This window comes from Myotis lucifugus, unplaced genomic scaffold, assembly GCF_000147115.1.
Source record: "Myotis lucifugus unplaced genomic scaffold, Myoluc2.0 scaffold_673, whole genome shotgun sequence".
Taxonomy (NCBI): Eukaryota; Metazoa; Chordata; class Mammalia; order Chiroptera; family Vespertilionidae; genus Myotis; species Myotis lucifugus.
In genome coordinates, this window is record NW_005871721.1 from 26,775 (window position 1) to 33,241 (window position 6,467).

Sequence of the window (6,467 nt, forward strand, 5' to 3'; positions counted from 1 at the left end):
AACTGTTATGTAAAAAATTAGCTTATTATTCTAGTTACCTATTAGTTACATGCATAATACATGGATTAATGATTTTAATCAAAATATAATAAAATACATTGACCATATTTATTTATTTTTTTTTATTATGTATTTTTATTGACTTCAGAGAGGAAGGAAGAGGGAGAGAGAGACAGAAACATCAATGATGAGAGAGAATCATTGATCGGCTGCCTCCTGCATGCCCCACACTGGGAATTGAGCCTACAACCCAGGCATGTGCCCTGACCAGGAATTGGACCGTGATCTCCTGGTTCATAAGTCGATGCTCAACCACTGAGCCATTCCGACCAGGCATCTCATTTTTTACTTTTTATTGATTGATTTCTAGGGCGAGAAATGTGGAATTGTTGTTCCACTTATGTATTCATTGGTTGCTTTCTTATATGTACCCTGAATGGGAAACAAACCCACAACCTTGGCGCATCAGGACAATGCTCTAACCAACAGAGCCACCGGGCCAGGGATATACTTCATTTTTTAAATAATCCTGAAAGTTCTGCAGAATTTCACAATGCTGTAGTATCATTATCCTTCAATAGTCTTATAGACTTAGGTATTAGAAAATAGGCTGAACCTATAAATATCCCTGTATTTGGGAAATCTCAGAAAATTCCCCAATATTAGATTATCTACCTTTTATATATCTAATCCAAAAAAAGGCATAATGCAGAAAAAGTTCTTTCAAACAAGTAAACTAAATCCCAAATTAAAAAGAAATTTACTATATTCAATGTAAATACTTTTCCTCATTAGAACTAATTAACTTATGGGGTAAGCTTTGCCCTTATGAAGTTAGAGTGTCCTGTCAAGTTTCTAAGGTGGTTTAAGAATTTGTCTCCTCCTTTTAGAGGAGATTTTTCTTTTCTTTTTGTGATGACTTTAGGCTATGAAATATAAGCCTAAAGAGAGGAGTCAAAAAAGGAGAAATGAATCAGCTACTGTTGCTGATTAGATGGATTATTCTCTATAACTTTACTGTAGAAAATGAATAAAGTAAATGTATTTTACTTTTTTTAAAGAACACACACACACAGAAATGTATATATATTTCAGAAAGAGAGAAAGGGAGAGGGAGAGAGATAGCAACATCAATAATCAGAGACAATCATCGATAGGCTGCCTCCTGCACGCTCCCGGACAGAATGGAGCTCGCAATCTGGGCATATGCCCTAACCAGGAATCGAACTGTGACCTCCTGATTCATGGGTCAACATTCATCCACTGAGCCACATCGGACAGGCTAAAATAAGTGTATTTTAAAATAGCGTCAGCCCTAACCGGTTTGGCTTAGTGGATAGAACGTCAGCCTGCGGACTGAAAGGTCCCAGGTTCGATTCCAGCCAAGGGCATGTACCTTGGTTGCGGGCACATCCCCAGTAGGAGGTGTGCAAGAGGCAGCTGATCGATGTTTCTCTCTATCCCTCTCTCTTCCTCTCTATAAAAAATCAATAAAATATATTTTTTTTAAAAAATAGCGTCAAAGTAAATTCATGTTTGCCAAAATATCTTTAAATACTGTCATAGTGAGGATAAAAACTGTATGTTTTGTGGATTCAGTTTGACTAGCCTAATTTTTAACCATTTCTATACTATTTTTTGTGTTACCACATTAGTGAAGCCAATGAATACATAAGAAAATGACATTATTAGAAAAGCCATACTGTGAATTTTGAGATTTTGTGCATACAAATCTGGGTCAACTAATAAATATTATATTCCTTCTTCATGATGCCCTTTTAATTTTCCCCTTATATGAGTTAGAGCAAAAGTTAGAAGTGGTCAACTAGAATAAAGTTTTATGTAAAGCCAATAAAGTCTTCAGATGCAAGTTATTATTTTAAATTTTATTTTAAAAGCATACAAGGAAAAAAAACACAAAAAGTTTATTTAGTAGCTATACATGCATATTAAACACATTAATAGTTTTAGATTTTTAAAAACATTTTAATTGGATACTCTCTGAAATCAAATTAACAAATATACTGAGGTTGTTAACAAATGTGTGTGACCAATGGGTGTTTGTGACCAAGGTAGGTGTTTTTATTAGACAGTGTCTAAAAGCACACATTTAAGATAAAGATAAATTGGGAAGGGAGTGTTCACATAAAAAAGTGTTCTTTACAAAAAGCTACAATTTTCCTTTTTCAAAAAAATCTTTATAAAATAAATCAGTTTACTAGGGTCTTTTTTTTTAAAATATATTTTTATTGATCTCAGAGAGGAAGGGAGAGGGAGAGAGAGATAGAAACATCAATGATGAGAGAGAATCATTGATTGGCTGCCTCCTGCAGGACCTCCACTGGGGATCGAGCCCGCAACCTGGGCATATGCCCTGACCAGGAATCGAACCGGTGACCTCTTGGTTCCTGGGTCGACGCTCAACCGCTGAGCTACACCCGGCTGGGCTAGGGTCTTTAACAAAGTGTTCTCTGTGCATATAAATGGATTTTTATTTATGAAAGTACAATTTATACAAAATTTTGCAGTTTCCAAAATAATTTATGAAGCATACAAATCTTAACAGTCATCTCTCAAGAATCTATATTAGTAATAATAGATCATACAAATCAATATACTAAAAGGATCTATAATGCTTTATTTTCTTAATTCTAAAATGCCATTCATTTAAAGATATTATTTAATAAGTTTTTCAAGGGGGAAAACCATGAGCATATTAAATATATGCACTGATTTTAGAACATGACAATTATAGTGGCATTAAATTGTGGGAACAAAAAGTACAACTTGGGAAATACAGTATTCATTTTAGCCAATCTCTTCAACCTTGTTCTTTTTTATTTATTTAATTTTTAAAAATATATTTTATTGACTTTTTACAGAGAGGAAGGGAGAGGGATAGAGAGTTAGAAACATCGATGAGAGAGAAACATCGGATCAGCTGCCTCCTGCACACCCCCTTCCGGGGATGTGCCCGCAACCAAGGTACATACCCTTGACTGGAATCAAACCTGGGGCCCTTCAGTCTGCAGGTTGACGCTCTATCCACTGAGCCAAACCGGCTAGGGCTTCAACCTTGTTCTTAAAACTAATTTTCTAACTATCACCATGTAACAAATCTGATTAGATGCAAATCTCACCTGTTTTCTCTATATTGATCTCCTAACTTAATAATTGATAAAGCCAAGAATCTCTCAGTGGTAAGTAATAAAGGCCAAAGCAGTGGACTAACTAGATTATGAATTCTGATAGAAAAGCTCTAGGATAGAATTCAAGTGTCCTTTCACTATTTTACATATTTAGCACTGCAAAGAAAAAAAAATGAAAATAACATAGCCACAAAAACAACCTGCTATTTCTGGTGCAGTGATCTATACACGAGATAGTAGGAATACAGAGGTCTGCAAATGTCCATCCAGAATATAGCAATTTCCAAGTGAAGTGTTAATACTGCTCTACTCAAGGTTGTCACTTCTTTCTTTGCTCTAACATTTTGTTCAGGAAGCATAAACACCCTGACCCCTAGCATCAAAGAAGACATCTTTTGGAAGATGAGATTCCTAAATAATATTTATTTAGAGAAAAAGTGGGACAACGAAGAGGATCCAAGTGAATAAGCAAAAAAAAAAAGATATAGAGTACATGGGGATACAAGTAAAATTAGTCTAATTTTAACACAGTGAATACAACATGTGTTTTGTGGGGGGAAAGTATTGAGTCCTAAGTAAATGTAAAACACTCAGAATGCCTGGCACACAGACATGCTTGCTATAAATATCATTACTAGCATTACTATATAAGTAAGAGTTTAATTATTCACTGTTGACCATTATATCCCAGCACCTACCACAGTAGGGATCCAAATATTTATGTAACTTAAAAATGTGTTGAGTGAGCCCTAACCGGTTTGGCTCAGTGGATGGAGCGTCGGCCTGCGGACTCAAGGGTCCCAGGTTCGATTCTGGTCAAGGGCATGTACCTTGGTTGCGGGCACATCCCCGGTAGGGGGTGTGCAGGAGGCGGCTGATCGATGTTTCTATCTCATCGATGTTTTAACTCTCTATCTCTCTCCCTTCCTCTCTGTAAAAAATCAATAAAATATATTTTTAAAAAATGTGTTCAGTGAAAATATATTTTAAATAAACCGCAGTTGATTATGTTTCATATAAGATGTATTTAACTGCTTTGAAATATCTGTAATTCTACAACCAAAAATCACTTTTCACTTTATATCACATAGTATAGTCTTTTTTTTAAAAAAAATTAATTTCAGAGAGGAAGAGGAAGAGATAGAAACATCAATGATTACAGAGAATCATCAATCAGCTGCCTCCTGCATGCCCCCAACTGGGGATCCAGCCCACAACCCGGGCATGTGCCCTGACGGGGAATCAAAAGGTGACCTCCTGCTTCATAGGTCCACGCCCAACCACTGGGCCACACCAGCAGGGTGGTATGGTCTTCTTAACTGTGTAACTATAATGTCATTTTATATGATGCCTAATATTAAAGACTTTTAGTACCCAGTATTAAATTTTTAAATTTATCTTTATTGTTGAAAGTATTAACAGATTCTCCCCCTATTCCTCCCGTTGACCCCTTCCCTCCCACCCTTCTCCCCAGTATTAACTCAGCGATATTCAACCCTTATCACCTCATGCCGCACATAAACTAATTACTAAAGTTCTGTGGCACACACAAAAATATATTTTTGGCTGATCTGATCAAAAAAATAGGTATAATTTTGATTCATTCACACCAGATGGCTATTGTTGTGCTGGCTGTTGTCATTCTTTTTCCTTGACAATCTAAGGCAAAAGAGGTCAGTGCCGCTGACTGAAAAAGTCAGTTATTGCAGGTCTTAAAAATTCTTGCAGCACACCGGGTGAAAACTGCTACTTTAACTTGAGCATGAAAGTGCTCAAGGAAACTTATAAACTAGCTCAGCAACCTACCCCCACACATTTGCAATGAGTCAGAAAAGGAAAAGAAAAAAAAAAATCAAGAAATGTTTTAAAAATATACTGCAGCCAAAGATAAAAAAAACCAAGGCAACAAATGAAATTAGATTCTTCCTCACCAACCACAAATAGTTTGGTTGTTGAAGCTGTTTTTAGGTAGCGTGTCTTACATTTAACACTCTGGGAACTCAAGGAAGAGAAGGCAAAGATGAAGCCGGTGTGAGCAGAGGGACCAGACAACAAGTCACAGGACAGCAGAGACGCCTCATAATTTACGTTTTAAAAATCGCTTTCCTGCCCTGACTGGTTTGGCTCAGTGGACAGAGCATTGGCCTGCAGACTGAAGGGCCCCAGGTTCGATTCCGGTCAAGGGCACATGCCGGGGGTTGCAGGCTCCATCCCCAGTAGCCGACAAGCAGCAGGCAACCGATCAATGACTCTCTCTCATCATTGAAGTTTCTATCTCTCTCTCCCTCTCCCTTCTTCTCTGAAATCAATTTAAAAAAATACATATATTTTTTTAAAAATCGCTTTCCACTGAATTCTTGAAACGCTCTCCTTGCACTTCTTGGGTCAATAAGATTGAACTCTAAATAGATCACAATACAAACTCCAGTCAATAGGGTTAAAAAAAAAAAAGTGATGTTTTCCAGCAAAATAAAAACCGCTCAGTCCTGGGACATCATACCTGTTCCTGATGCTGATATGGCACCGTGAAGCTATTGTGGCACGCATGTTTCCTATCATAGCTATCACTCGCCAAGTGCCTCCCAGTCCCCCATTTTTCTCATACCTGTCCTTCTCTTTCTTTTTTTAAAAATATATTTTATTGATTTTTTTGCACAGAGGAAGGGAGAGGGATAGAGAGAAACATCGATGAGAGAGAAACAATGATCAGCTGCCTCCTGCACACCCCCCACTGGGGATGTGCGCGCAACCAAGGTACATGCCCTTGACCGGAATCGAACCTGGGACCCTTCAGTCCGCAGGCCGACGCTCTGTCCACTGAGCCAAACCGGCCAGAGCTCATACCTGTCCTTTCCTAGGACTCGGGAGGGCAGCGAGAATGAACTCCCTGGCATTCACCCTGCGGGGGCACGGGGCGCTGCCTCCGCTCACCCACTCCCACCTCCACGGCTCTCCTGGCCTCCTAATCCCCAACGACTTCCAGTCCTTCCACATTTGCCACCTCCTCCTGCCCTGCGGGTGAACTTCGTCAGTTTCTGCTTGTTCATCTCCTCCCAAACCCCGTCTCTTTTGGGGGACTGGGCGGAGGTCCCCCTCCCCCTCCCCTTTCCTCCCTGGACTCAACTGAACAGAAACGTACGGGGCAAGAATACCGTTTCAAAGACAATGAGGGGCGAGCGGCACTTTATATTTTTTTAAGGGAAATTGGTGGGCAATTTCTCCCCCCCCCCCCCGGCTTTTTAAAAAAAAAAAATTTTTTTTTATTTGTTTTCAAAAAAAGGGGAGAGAAAAAAAAATCTAGGGGTTTGCCTCCTATGA